This window comes from Pinus tabuliformis, chromosome 2_2, assembly GCF_031772625.1.
Source record: "Pinus tabuliformis cultivar Carrire ecotype Pingquan chromosome 2_2, CPIR1, whole genome shotgun sequence".
Taxonomy (NCBI): Eukaryota; Viridiplantae; Streptophyta; class Pinopsida; order Pinales; family Pinaceae; genus Pinus; species Pinus tabuliformis.
The window spans coordinates 542,128,534-542,143,953 of NC_142300.1; positions in this window are offsets into that span (position 1 = coordinate 542,128,534).

The window sequence follows — 15,420 nt, forward strand, 5'->3', positions numbered from 1 at the left end:
AGCCAATATCTACAAGTCCTCTATTCATGGCTGGCTACAATAGATTAAGACACTATGGCGCCCCTAAATCAATCCTCCATACAACACATATGTAGAAAATACAATATGGTGGCAGATAAATTATCCAAGCTTGGCACCTGGGAGGCGTTGGACGGTCTCCATGTGAATATTAAAATGGGTGAAACCTGGCATGAGGTTGGGACAATGCAAATTCCAAGATGAACAAACCTGCTTTTTTTTGTTGATAACTATGCATACACATTGCACTTATCTCTCTTTTTTTACACTATTTCTAAAGCTAATGCTACTGGGCTGGCCATGATGGGCCATTATGTAGATGTATCCTGTGCTCTTATTAGTTTTGACTGTCTGATGATACTTGGTTTGATCTGACTCAATATGCTTAGATAACAACATAGATGATGGTCCTTGGAACTACATCACTGAATTAGATGTACATGTTCAAAATCAATGAATGAATATATTGCTTTTTTTCTTCAAAATCAACAAAATCATTTTTTGAGCCAACATATACAAAACTTTGGCAAAAGCAATTGGCATTTAAAGGTGTTTTGGCAAAAGCAAATGGCTTTTAAAAGTGTTTTGCAATCCAATTAATTCTTAGTATAATCAATGTTTTAATAAGTCAGGGAAACACTTTATGTCTCGGATTGCCCAAAGTTTACAAGTTTTGAATGATAATATTAAAAGTATTTATTTCGAACGAGAGTAGAAATTGAATAAACATAAGTTTTTTTTTTTTTTTATTTAAATTTTCCTTGAACTAATATAACAAAATATAAATTTTGAAACCTCCACCATCCCATAATATTAAAATAAAAGCATGAAAACATGGAATGGAACGTTCGAAAAGGGTTACCATAAATCCCCATTGTCCTCATCTTAACTTGTAGCTTTATTTGCAATTATGTTAAAGGTATTGTATTGCCTTTGTTGGGATGGATGTGTCATTATTGTGAGATAATATGAGTTTGATAAATCTGGGAACATTGTATACATAATTTAAATGTTTGATTAATATGGATTACATAATATTGGTGGTGTGTGGTCTAAAATGTGGATGCAAATTAGAGTTTAATTTAATGTTAATTCGGGAAGATAAACTTAGAAGTGCTTATCTAAAATATATAGATCTAGAAAGATTCCTAATTTGTCCAAGATCTTAAAGTCCCCTTACAAGAACATATTCATTAAGATCTCTTTCAATAACTAATCAAACTTAGATCTAACAATTGTTTGAGATCTATGATTCTCTTACAAGAACATATTCTACAAGATCTCTCCCAACATTAGAACATCTAATAAGAAATTAAAAGCTAAAATGAAATAAACTTAGATTTAATAATTGTATGAGATCTTACGGTTCTCTTACGAGAACACCTTCAAATAAGACTCTTCCAATATTAGAACATTTAACAAAACTTGAAAGCTAAAATCAAACAAAAACATAAAATAAATTATAAACAAATAAGCATGCAAGTGAGGCCATGGGGGCCCTCTATAACTCCACAAGCACACCACTTCAATGGAGACTCAAATGTAGAAGCAAAATTGAAGTATGATCCTTTATTTCAAAATCTCCATTACAAACCAACTCTAAGATTACAACTCTAAGCTTCTAAGATTACATACTCCAAAATTCTAAGATTACAAAAACTTCCAGATTACAAATGGAGGAGATTGTACTCCTATTTATACAATGGGATGAGTAACAACTCATAATGATCATCCACTAATCTACTTTCCCATTATTACAAAATATGATCCCACAAATCTCTCAAGCATTTTTAACTACTTTCCCATTATTACAAAATATGATCCCTTTGAATCCTCCATAAATCTCTCACATATATGCCAACCAAATCCTCCATGCTTTTCTCCTTAGGAATAGGCTTGCATAATTATCTCCTTAATATGGTGGAGGAGATATGGATAAGTCTCTTGGAATTAATTCTTCACATATTTCCTACACATCACAAAATTCACATATTCTTGAGATATATATAAAAATATGTATATTTTCTAATAATTAATCATAAATTCACTTGTAATACAAAAATGAATAAAATGGAAAATAAGAAGGTGAAACCCAAATGTATGTATGAAGATGATATGATAAAAGGTTAATGGGATGATGAAATGTAAGGAATAGTGAAGAAAAAGGTGGATGAAAATATGACATTTATGAGTCCCAACATCCTCCCCAACTGAACTTGTTGCATGTCCTCATGCAACCATGCATGGGTCTCTTTAAGAACATTTTTCATCTTGAACAACTTTGGCTTTACATGATGATGTCTTTAATAATGAATGTTTCCAAGATATGTGAAAGACATGAGTAACAACTTACATTTTCTTATGGTTAGTTCTTGTGTGACAAACATGAATACAAAGAATGTTGGTTCTTGTGTTAACAACATTCATTTCGTTTTCTGTTCTCTTTTCTTCAATAATAATGTAAACACTCACTGGAAATCACAAGCTATCAATGTGCATAAGAAAGTCCTTTTGTAATATTAATGAAGCATGCCAATATTGCGTATGAAGCAAAGTGCAACAAAGTATCATTGGAAAATAAATGTTGGTGAATGGTAAATGAGAAAAAATGGAGTGATAATGGTAAATGAGAAAAAAAATGGAGTGATAATGGTGAAGAAATGGAATCATGGAAGTGAATATGTAGTGTGGTGAAGAAATGGAATCATGGAAGTGAATATAGTTCTCCCCCCCCTCCACAACTGAATTGGTTGTATGTCCTCATGCAACTTGACATGGCTCATGAAAGGAAATGTAGCATGGTGAGGGAAGTTTCCAAAATATTCAAGTTAGCATATAAGGAATTGCATGATTAAAGATTAGAAAACAACATACCTCTACTTACCCAAGAATGATGAATTATGTAATAGGAATGTAGCTGCTGTTGCTGCTGGATCATGAAAATGTGACTGATGTTGTTGTAACTGGATCCTGGGAAATGAAGGAATTTGAACTGTTGATGCTGAATCATGGAAAAGATAAATGCTGAAAGTGGAACTGTGGTACTCTCATAGATCAGAATTCATGCTGCTGTAACTGCTGAGGGAGTCGTGAAAAAGTGTATAGTCTTCACCCGCTACAAACCCGATGGTACAATTCTAAACATGCGAATGAATGTGTCGATGTAGAGCATGAGTAGAAATCATTGGATTACCGACCATTGATGCATGTCGTTAACCAATGCGAGGCAACTCACCATTGATGTCAATGAGTGCCAAGGTCCCCGAGTACATCTTTCGAAGTGCGAATGGATGTGTTGAGGTCGAGCCACTTGCAAGATCTGACTATCAAGGGACATTGATGTATTCCCATGATCGTCAGTGAGAGAACTTGCCATTAAGGCATGCAAGCTTCTAGGTACTCAAAAGAAACTCTAGTCTATTTCCCAGATAAGGTGCTGATGTCGATGGGGCAAGAGTTGTTGAAAGGTGGGCCTTAAGGAATCCCACATCAGTCAACGCGAGTTTGTACAAAAAGATTGGTAGGACTATAAATGGAAAGAACTCACGGACAAGCAGTGTGGATCAGCATGGCGAGGAAAACAAGCAATGTAATCATGGAAAGGGAATGATTTTTATTCATCGTTGTAAAACAAGGAGTTGTAATCATGACGCAAAAGGATCGTTGTGGAGTGGAAAATGTCATGATATGTGCAGTGAAGAATTAGCTTCTTCAAGCGTCCAAAAATGGATGTAAGGAAATGCATGGTGTATGAAGATGAACTCTTGCTGTGAAAAACGGATATGGAAATGTCATGCTTTATGGATTTACAATTGTTGGAATTCAAAATCTGCTTCAAAAAGGAAGGTGCAAGGTAGTGGTTGTGGAGTTGGATTTGTCTTTAGAATTTTTCATGAATTGTAGTCTTTGGAAGACCAATTGTCATCACAATGTAATCTCCTTACAATCACTTGATTATCCTGTAACCTGTAAAAAAACTTGGCAGAAAGAAAACATAAGTGTGTTCAAGAAGAAATGGCCATTTCCTTCATGATTCTTACGCAAAAATTTCATACCAAATAAAACATATTAAGGACAATCAAAGTGTTGAAATTGACTTAATCATGATATTAAAATCAATCCATTCTTAAAATAACCATGAAAAGTAATACTCTTTGTTTGTGTCAGATGAAATATGCTCGACAAAAAGATTGGCATTAGAAAGATCTGTTGTGGTCTGCATATTAGTATGTGATATAAAAGCATTCAACAGAAATATGTTATGAGTTTAATGCCAACTTGAAGCTATCGAAATAAGATAATCATCATCTATAGAATCCACCAAATGTTTGAAATTTGTTTCCAAGTGTTGTATTATTTATTTTTAAACCTGCATGAATTTTGGGAAATTTATTTATTTAAAAAAGAAGAAGAAGAAGAAGAATGAAAGTCAATTTTTATTTTTATTTTTTTTTAACGAAAAAAAAAAAAATCATTTCTTCTTCTTCTTCTTTTAAGAAATCAACAAAAAAAAAAACAAATTCTGTTAAAAAGTAATATAGAAAATTTCTAAAAATAAACTAACACTAATATTCGAGCGATCTGCAACCACAATTCGTTCCCAGTTGAAGTATAAACCAAGTGATTTCGGTGAGAGATCTTATTGTCAAGCTACCCGATTCAACTTGTCTTCCCTACCATTTTGATCCAGGTAGAGGAAACAGCTTGAAGCGACCCCACCATACGTCAACAGAAAATACACACACATGTATTTTTATATATTTATTCCAGTGTGTCATCAATACAAGCCGTGCAATGCAAGACTCTAACTTCTCCAATTGTTTGGATTCTATTGGTTATGGGTATACTGGTCAAAATTCTAGTGTTATCACTCCAGTCAAAACGTGCAGCCGTAGGTATGATATTCCCTCATAGGTGTCGGTGGAGAAAACATTGCACAAATTCTGCTATCTTTTAGCAGATCAGTTGGCCAATTTAGTTCATATTGCTTTTAAAACAATCTAAAAGGATGGCAGGAATGGTTATTCAGGCAAGCCAATCCAACTTTGGGATTGTGGCAACAGAGCGCTTACATCAGCTATTTCTCAACTACTTGATTCTATTTTGATAACGCATACCCAGTGATGTGAACCAATAATAAATGTTTCACTTTGCAGAAAACAAAAAGAAAGTGGTATAATACAGAGGAACTCAGATCTGTAAGATAATGTCAGAAAATTCTACCAGTGGTAAGATGACAACCTCCACATTGCCCACTGATGAAAAGAACCCATCTTGGCTCTTCAACAAACAAAAGAGCGTTCATGAAATTCTCGGAGGAGGAATCATGGCTGATTTGATGTTATGGAGGTGAAGAAATACATCACTAGGTATCCTTGTTGGTGCTGCTGTGGCATGGATTTTATTTGAGAAATCTGGGTACACACTATTGTCACTTGTAGCCAATGTGCTTCTCCTTTTGGTCACCATCTTGTTTGTCTGGGCAACTGCCGCAACTCTCATAAGCAGGCCTCCCCCTCCCCTGTCCAAATTAGAATTATCGAAAGATATGGTAAATGACACAGCTTGGCAGAGTTTGTGCCGCATTCATGAGACTGCAAAGAAGAACTGACAGAACATCTCTGCCTCGACTGCAAACGAAGAGTTTTCCAGCATTGCTTAACCACAGTCATGGCCTGCTATTGGTAAATAAGGGGTTGCTTACCGAGGTGACAGTTATTTCCAGCTGGAATTTAGCGATTTTTTTTTCAAAAAAAATTGACACGAGGAGTGTTTGAAACATGTTTTTTTTTTTTTCCCGGCGGAAAAAAACTTAGTATAATCAAAAATCTCTATCCATTCAAAATTCTCAAGGTTATAACTTAAATTTTCAAAATTTTCCACCCAATTTAAGCATAATCGACCCCAGAATTTCCATTAATTTCCTTAGAAAAAAAAAAGAAAAAAGAAGAGAAAAAAAAACAACAACAACAACAACGTTACTTCCTTAAACCACATGATATTGCCCTCGGAAAAGATCCCAATCTCTTCCTCAAAGTGGTTGTATGTCTGTGAATCCCATGTTTATCATGGGTCATTCCGAAAGACGCAGCAGTCAAGGTAACCGTAAAGTTGAAGGGCTTGTCAATGATAATGATGGTGAGACGGTCAGCCAAGATGGTCATGATGGGAATATCAGAAATATGTAATGTGGAGAAGTAGAAAAGCACAATGAATGTGTTGTCATGGCCCTTGATTCCAAAGATGAATCAGATCTTGAGGATGGAGAAATTGATTATGAGGGTGAGCTCATTATTGAAATTTTAAGATGATCTTTCACTTACTCACAAAATTCTTTATTGTCGCATTGCAGATTAGTTCTCCAGCAAGAGTATTTTTATTTGAAATAAATCAATAGATTTTCTGATCTTCCAGATTGCACGAAGCGCAGAAAGAGAGCATACTAATCTCTTGATTTATTTTTATTTATGCAAGTTAGCGTGGATGGATAAAACACTATTAAAATCTGTGAAGAAAAAAACACAATTAAGATCTGCGACAAAACCTTGCATTATCTACACTCTTTCTGCAATGTCACGGGGGCATTTGGACTCCCGGAAGACAAATCTTTCCAGTAATCAGGCTCCTGGCTCACCCGTGATACAGAAACAAGACATAGAAATGCAAAGATGTGCCACTGAATTTATTCATGATGATTTATTTTTTTGAAAACAAAACTAAAAACTTCTAATGATAACGACTTCTAATGACTTCTAATGAGATCTCATTTTTATTTATTTTTAATCTATTCTACATTAACTTAAAAGATGTTTTATTTTCTAAGTAAAAGCATGCTTCCAGTGAAGCCATCTATGGACTAAAAATTCGAACATGCTCACATCAAGATTTAAAAATTTTACATTATGTTTTGCAAGTATGTGAGAATCCTGTGTTAGAGTTGGCTCAAGGTTATTGTCCTTGCTCTCCAAGAAGTACCTGTTCAACATTGTCAAAGCCCTCATCCGTAGATGGATTAGTGAGAAATGGGGGTTTAGAATGAAAACTGAATTTAAATTAACTATGTGTGAAAATGAAAAAAAAGAATGCTCCAAACTTTGAACTCCTTTACGAACCTGCTGTCACCAAGTTCCACAAATTAGTCCATAAAAACAAATGCACAAAATAAATACTAAATCCTTCTAGTTGCATTTCCCTGGCAACAGCGCCAAAATGTGTGGTCTAAAATGCGGATGCAAATTAGAGTTTAATTTAATGTCAACTCGGGAAGGTAAACTTAGAAGTGCTTATCTAAAATATATAGATCTAGAAAGATTCCTAATTTGCCCAAGATCTTAAAGTCCCCTTACAAGAACATATTCATTAAGATCTCTTTCAATAACTAATCAACTTAGATCTAACAATTGTTTGAGATCTATGATTCTCTTACAAGAACATATTCTACAAGATCTCTCCCAACATTAGAACATCTAATAAGAAATTAAAAACTGAAATGAAATAAACCTAGATCTAATAATTGTATGAGACCTTATGGTTCTCTTACAAGAACACCTTCAAATAAGACTCTTCCAATATTAGAACATTTAACAAAACTTGAAAGCTGAAATCAAACAAAAACATAAAATAAATTATAAGCAAATAAGCATGCAAGTGAGGCCATGGGGGCCCTCCATAATTCCACAAGCACACCACTTCAATGGAGACTCAGATGTAGAAGCAAAATTGAAGTATGATCCTTTATTTCAAAATCTCCATTACAAACCAACTCTAAGATTACAACTCTAAGCTTCTAAGATTACATACTCCAAAATTCTAAGATTACAAAAACTTCCAGATTACAAATGGAGGAGATTGTACTCCTATTTATACAATGGGATGAGTAACAACTCATAATGATCATCCACTAATCTACTTTCCCATTATTACAAATTATGATCCCACAAATCTCTCAAGCATTTTTAACTACTTTCCCATTATTACAAAATATGATCCCTTTGAATCCTCCATAAATCTCTCACATATATGCCAACCAAATCCTCCATGCTTTTCTCCTTAGAAATAGGCTTGCATAATTATCTCCTTAATATGGTGGAGGAGATATGGATAAGTCTCTTGGAATTAATTCTTCACATATTTCCTACACATCATAAAACTCACATATTCTTGAGATATATATAAAAATATGTATATTTTCTAATAATTAATCATAAATTCACTTGTAATACGAAAATGAATAAAATGGAAAATAAGAAGGTGAAACACAAATGTATGTATGAAGATGATATGATAAAAGGTTAATGGGATGATGAAATGTAAGGAATAGTGAAGAAAAAGGTGGATGAAAATATGACATTTATGAGTCCCAACAGGTGGGAAATGGTGAGTGGTGGGTGTGGAAATTATATTGTCAAAACTTTGCTTTATAATCCAAATTCAAGTTTGCATATTTTCCTTCTTTCTTGTCCAAGAATTTATTGATTGTGAATGACTAAGTAGTTAGAATAATTACCCTTGCAATTGTGGAAGTTTGGGTGGTAGTTGGAATGTTGCTTCAAAATTCAATGAAAGGAATGAATTAGAGTACATTCCTTGAACTTTGAAATTGAACCATAGATTTTGTTGGAAGACTGAGGTAAATGTGGGGTTGTACAATAATATAGTGCATTGAACATGGAAAATTCTGAAGGGGTAGAGACCTACAAATGGAAAAGAACATGAACCAATTGTTCACGGTGGAATTTGGCTATACACAAAGACTAGAGACACATGAGTGTTAAGAGTAGCAGATTCACAGGTAGAATGTTGATATTATTGAGTGGAACACTTGCTAAGTGTTTTTAGGGAAGGAGGGAATATATTGTGTTTTGGGTTATCTAGAAACAAATTTTGCATGTCAAAGAGTATTAGGGGAGCTTTGGAATTTAGGTGAACACAGGAGGTCTCAAATTGATGCGTGTTAATCATGATAAGCAATAAATTATAAGCAAATAAGCATGCAAGTGAGGCCATGGGGGCCCTCGATAACTCCACAAGCACACCACTTCAATGGAGACTCAGATGTAGAAGCAAAATTGAAGTATGATCCTTTATTTCAAAATCTCCATTACAAACCAACTCTAAGATTACAACTCTAAGCTTCTAAGATTACATACTCCAAAATTCTAAGATTACAAAAACTTCCAGATTACAAATGGAGGAGATTGTACTCCTATTTATACAATGGGATGAGTAACAACTCATAATGATCATCCAATAATCTACTTTCCCATTATTACAAAATATGATCCCACAAATCTCTCAAGCATTTTTAACTACTTTCCCATTATTACAAAATATGATCCCTTTGAATCCTCCATAAATCTCTCACATATATGCCAACCAAATCCCCCATGATTTTCTCCTTAGGGATTGGATAAGATATGCCAACCAAATCCTCCATGCTTTTCTCCTTAGAAATAGGCTTGCATAATTATCTCCTTAATATGGTGGAGGAGATATGGATAAGTCTCTTGGAATTAATTCTTCACATATTTCCTACACATCACAAAACTCACATATTCTTGAGATATATATAAAAATATGTATATTTTCTAATAATTAATCATAAATTCACTTGTAATACAAAAATGAATAAAATGGAAAATAAGAAGGTGAAACACAAATGTATGTATGAAGATGATATGATAAAAGGTTAATGGGATGATGAAATGTAAGGAATAGTGAAGAAAAAGGTGGATGAAAATATGACATTTATGAGTCCCAACAGGGGGGAAATGGTGAGTGGTGGGTGTGGAAATTATATTGTCAAAACTTTGCTTTATAATCCAAATTCAAGTTTGCATATTTTCCTTCTTTCTTGTCCAAGAATTTATTGATTGTGAATGACTAAGTAGTTAGAATAATTACCCTTGCAATTGTGGAAGTTTGGGTGGTAGTTGGAATGTTGCTTCAAAATTCAATGAAAGGAATGAATTAGAGTACATTCCTTGAACTTTGAAATTGAAACATATATTTTGTTGGAAGACTGAGGTAAATGTGGGGTTGTACACTAATATAGTGCATTGAACATGGAAAATTCTAAAGGGGTAGAGACCTACAAATGGAAAAGAACATGAACCAATTGTTCACGGTGGAATTTGGCTATACACAAAGACTAGAGGCACATGAGTGTTAAGAGTAGCAGATTCACAGGTAGAATGTTGATATTATTGAGTGGAACACTTGCTAAGTGTTTTTAGGGAAGGAGGGAATATATTGTGTTTTGGGTTATCTAGAAACAAAGTTTGCATGTCAAAGAGTATTGGGGAGCTTTGGAATTTAGGTGAACACAGGAGGTCTCAAATTGATGCGTGTTAATCACGATAAGCAATAAATTATAAGCAAATAAGCATGAAAGTGAGGCCATGGGGGCCCTCCATAACTCCACAAGCACACCACTTCAATGGAGACTCAGATGTAGAAGCAAAATTGAAGTATGATCCTTTATTTCAAAATCTCCATTACAAACCAACTCTAAGATTACAACTCTAAGCTTCTAAGATTACATACTCCAAAATTCTAAGATTACAAAAACTTCCATATTACAAATGGAGGAGATTGTACTCCTATTTATACAATGGGATGAGTAACAACTCATAATGATCATCCACTAATCTACTTTCCCATTATTACAAAATATGATCCCACAAATCTCTCAAGCATTTTTAACTACTTTCCCATTATTACAAAATATGATCCCTTTGAATCCTCCATAAATCTCTCACATATATGCCAACCAAATCCTCCATGCTTTTCTCCTTAGGAATAGGCTTGCATAATTATCTCCGTAATATGGTGGAGGAGATATGGATAAGTCTCTTGGAATTAATTCTTCACATATTTCCTACACATCACAAAACTCACATATTCTTGAGATATATATAAAAATATGTATATTTTCTAATAATTAATCATAAATTCACTTGTAATACAAAAATGAATAAAATGGAAAATAAGAAGGTGAAACACAAATGTATGTATGAAGATGATATGATAAAAGGTTAATGGGATGATGAAATGTAAGGAATAGTGAAGAAAAAGGTGGATGAAAATATGACATTTATGAGTCCCAACAGGTGGGAAATGGTGAGTGGTGGGTGTGGAAATTATATTGTCAAAACTTTGCTTTATAATCCAAATTCAAGTTTGCATATTTTCCTTCTTTCTTGTCCAAGAATTTATTGATTGTGAATGACTAAGTAGTTAGAATAATTACCCTTGCCATTGTGGAAGTTTGGGTGGTAGTTGGAATGTTGCTTCAAAATTCAATGAAAGGAATGAATTAGAGTACATTCCTTGAACTTTGAAATTGAACCATAGATTTTGTTGGAAGACTGAGGTAAATGTGTGGTTGTACAATAATATAGTGCATTGAACATGGAAAATTCTAAAGGGGTAGAGACCTACAAATGGAAAAGAACATGAACCAATTGTTCACAGTGGAATTTGGCTATACACAAAGACTAGACGCACATGAGTGTTAAGAGTAGCATATTCACAGGTAGAATGTTGATATTATTGAGTGGAACACTTGCTAAGTGTTTTTAGGGAAGGAGGGAATATATTGTGTTTTGGGTTATCTAGAAACAAATTTTGCATGTCAAAGAGTACTAGGGGAGCTTTGGAATTTAGGTGAACACAGGAGGTCTCAAATTGATGCGTGTTAATCATGATAAGCAATGGATAAGAAAATCGTTGAGGGAGTGTAATGAAGTGATTTTTGTATTGTTATGTTAAATCAACTGAGAGGCATTTGTAATTTGTGGAGTTCTCAGAGTCAACAAGATAAGGAGCTTTCTAATATTTTCATTGTATTGAATCAGTGTTGTCTTCACTTAACTCATTTACATTGAGATATTAGTTATCCCCTTGTGGTATAATGGTTTGGCTCGGTGGTGGTCAATGGTAAAAAGTTGATGTTCAACTAAGCTTATAGATGGGTAGAAAATGATCCTTTTAGATTGGTTGGTAGAAACAAGTAGTTTTTAGATAACTATCCCTATGTTTGAAAGGGTAGTGTAATTGTTATTCATTGAAATGAAAATGATTAATGTAGATGTGTGAATCAATGTGGTGCTTGCATAGTACTAAAATTGGATATTGAATTTAGCCTTTAGGATGCTTGAATTTTGCAAGTGGGAAATTAGGGTAGAGTATTTTTAGTCAAATTGATAACCTACCATCCATGGATATAACATTGTAACAAGCCTTTTGAATGAGAAGGTAATGTTGGAATGACACAATAAAATTTTGCTTCTCATTCTCTTGAGTAGGTTTGATGGTTGATTGGTAGTGGCGACAAGTGAATATAAAATATGAAGGTTGGGGTTGCACCAACCATCCAAAGGATTTTTATACATGTCATTCAAAGGTAGGTTGTCCATATGGATTCAAGAATATCATTATAAGAGTAAAATCTTAAGATTTTTGTTAAGACTACATATTTTTTTTTCATAAAACATTTGACAAAAAATGATATATTATTCTTTAAAGAATCCATAATCTTGTGTAATCTATTTGAAGAGTTGAATTGAAGTTCTTGGGGTCTTTAGGATATACTATTTACTATGAGTACCATGTGGGGAGTGTTGTAGTGTTTGTATAACTGACACTTGTTTTTATCAGGGATTAAGAAGACTTGAAGGTCTTCTTTGTCAAGGTGTTTTCATGACTTGCTAGCCTTGAGCAATTTGGCCCTTAAGGCCTCAAATAGAATTAATTGATGAAATATAATTAATGAATTAATTTTATTTTGCCACGTGTCTCTTTATCATCACAGGTCATTCTTTAGTTTTATGTAGGGAAAAGAAACACTAGATATACATACGTATAAATATATCGAGTGAAAATATAGCTACATTTCACCCAGAGGTATCCATATATGTAGATTTTCATGTAATAACTTTGGGTAATTTTGATTATTTATTAGAATTTACTTAATTCTTGAAATAAATTAGTTTTTAGAAGTAAGAATTCATTTATCAATTATTTAGGTATACTCTTGTGTTATGTTTTGCATGAATATTAGTGTTTCAATAATTCTAAGTAAGATTTATTTATTATTAGAATGTAAGAAATCAATTGCAGAGTATGGATTTCTCTTGAATTTTATAGTATTCTATAAGGAATTTGATTTTTTTGGAGTTTGTAAAAATCCTTCCCTGATTGGTTTCAGAGTAATGGTAAAATATTCCACATAGTAGTGAAAGAATTTGCATTATTGATGATCAGGCCTGTTGTAAACAAATTCACAATGTAAAATTCTACAAATTTTGTCAAAGCTTGATGAAGCAATTGAGGATATAGGAAATAGATGGATTAATCTATTGGCAACATGATTGACATTGATGTCAACAAGTCAATCAACTTGTGATGTTTGTCGAGGAGTTTCCGGAGGGTGGATAGGCTCAATTTAAATGTCTTTGCAGGGGTCTATATATCTAGATGTGTTGAAAATCGATATCTATGGTTGCTATTTTCATTGGCAAATCAAAAGAAGAAAGTCATATTTTGAATGTTGACCAAGTCAACCCCACATGATGAATGGGTTTGATCTCAAGGTCAAAACCACCCTTCTAAACCACATATAAATAGAAGTTCGTTGGAGCTCATTTGGCATCATATCAACTCACATCATTCGATCTGAAACCACAAGAAGTCCATATGTGTGAAGGAGATAAGGAGAATCTATTATATGTTGACCAACCTTCTATGCCTTTGTTTGATTAATGTTGACTTGGGAGAGTTTACTTTTGTTTGATGGAGCTCTGACTGTTTTGGAGGCAAAATATTTAAGGAATTCATTGACTCTGTTTGATTGAGATTTTGCTCATGTTTTTGGGCCGTTGATCGTCAGTCAACTCTGAGCTTTGACCGAGAATTGCAGAGGTTCGTTTGACTAAGGTTTGATTGAATTTCAACCCTCTTATTCAAAGCTACCTCAGGCTGAAATTCATCCTTCCCATTTAGAGCTACCTCAGGTCGAAATTCGACCCTTTTGTTGCAGACTTGACTTTGACTAGGATTGACTATTTTCTCTCTTTGTTGACTAATTTGATTAGAAATATTCAGGTCAAAATTTGGAATATTATTGGAATATTTTGATGAACTAAATTCTCTATCTTTTAAGGAAAGATTGTTGGCTTTTCCCCTTGTGGGTTTTGCCCTCGTTGCTAGCCTAAATATTGGTGTCTCTTGTTTTATTGTTCACTGTGATCTCTATTGCTCTATTGAATAAAGTGAACGGTTGAATTTTTTCATGCATAACTGCTTAATGATTGGAATGTTATAAGAAGTCAAATTGTATCATTGGAAGTAGTTAATCAATTTGAAAATTGTACTAGTCTTGATTGCACTAGAAAATCAACATGGTATCAAAGCTTTAATGAAGGGAAAGAGGATTGAGATCACCTTTAAGAGCATTGAGAAGCAATTTGAAGAGTTTTTGGATTCTACTTTATGTTTTGGTTAGACATCTTCATTATGAATTCCTTCATGAAGACTGAAAACAAGCTTGAAGGAGCTACAAATTATAGGATATGGAAGGCTAGGATTGACCTAGTGCTTGCAAGGCTTAAGGTATTGGGTATTGTTATAGGTAAAGTTATTGAATCAACTAACCAAGTAGGAAAAGAAAATTTTCAAGAAGATGACATATTTGGTAAGGAGCATCATTGTGGCATTTGCTAGGGATCATCTAATTCTCTATATTGCTAATCACCAAATTTCCAAGGAGATGTATGATGCCATTATTGCATTGTACACTATCAACAACATCAATCAATCTATAATTTTAAGGGATCAACTTGCAATATCAAGATGACAAATAATGATATTGTGGCATCATATTTTGTACAGATATCTCAAATAAGAGATCAAATCAAGGCTATTGAAGAAGAAGTATCTGACAAAGAATCGATTGTTGTAGTAATGTGTGGTCTTCTTGAATCTTTTTGCAGCAAGTATTAGTGGTAGAGAAAATGTACCTTCTTTTGACAAGCTATGGACTGCTTGCACACAAGAAGAATAAAGGCTCTTTTCCAGATGCAAGATTGCAAATCCATGTGAAGACTCTCAAGCTTTTATAGCCCATTTAAAGAATAACAAGGGAAGAAGAAACTTTTGAAGATTTCAAAGAAGTTAATGTAGAAGACCTACTCCAAGAAAGGAATCTGCTTCACAAAGAAGACCTACTACTCCCCCTTAAGATAGAAGAGATGGAAGAGATATGACATTAGAGGAAATTTTAGCTTAAAATAATAAAATAATAGTTAAAATAATAAAATAAGAGTTATGAATTTTGGAGGGGGGGAATTATTATTTTTTTTAATTGTATTTTTGGCTTATCTCCTTATAGGTTTACTTAAA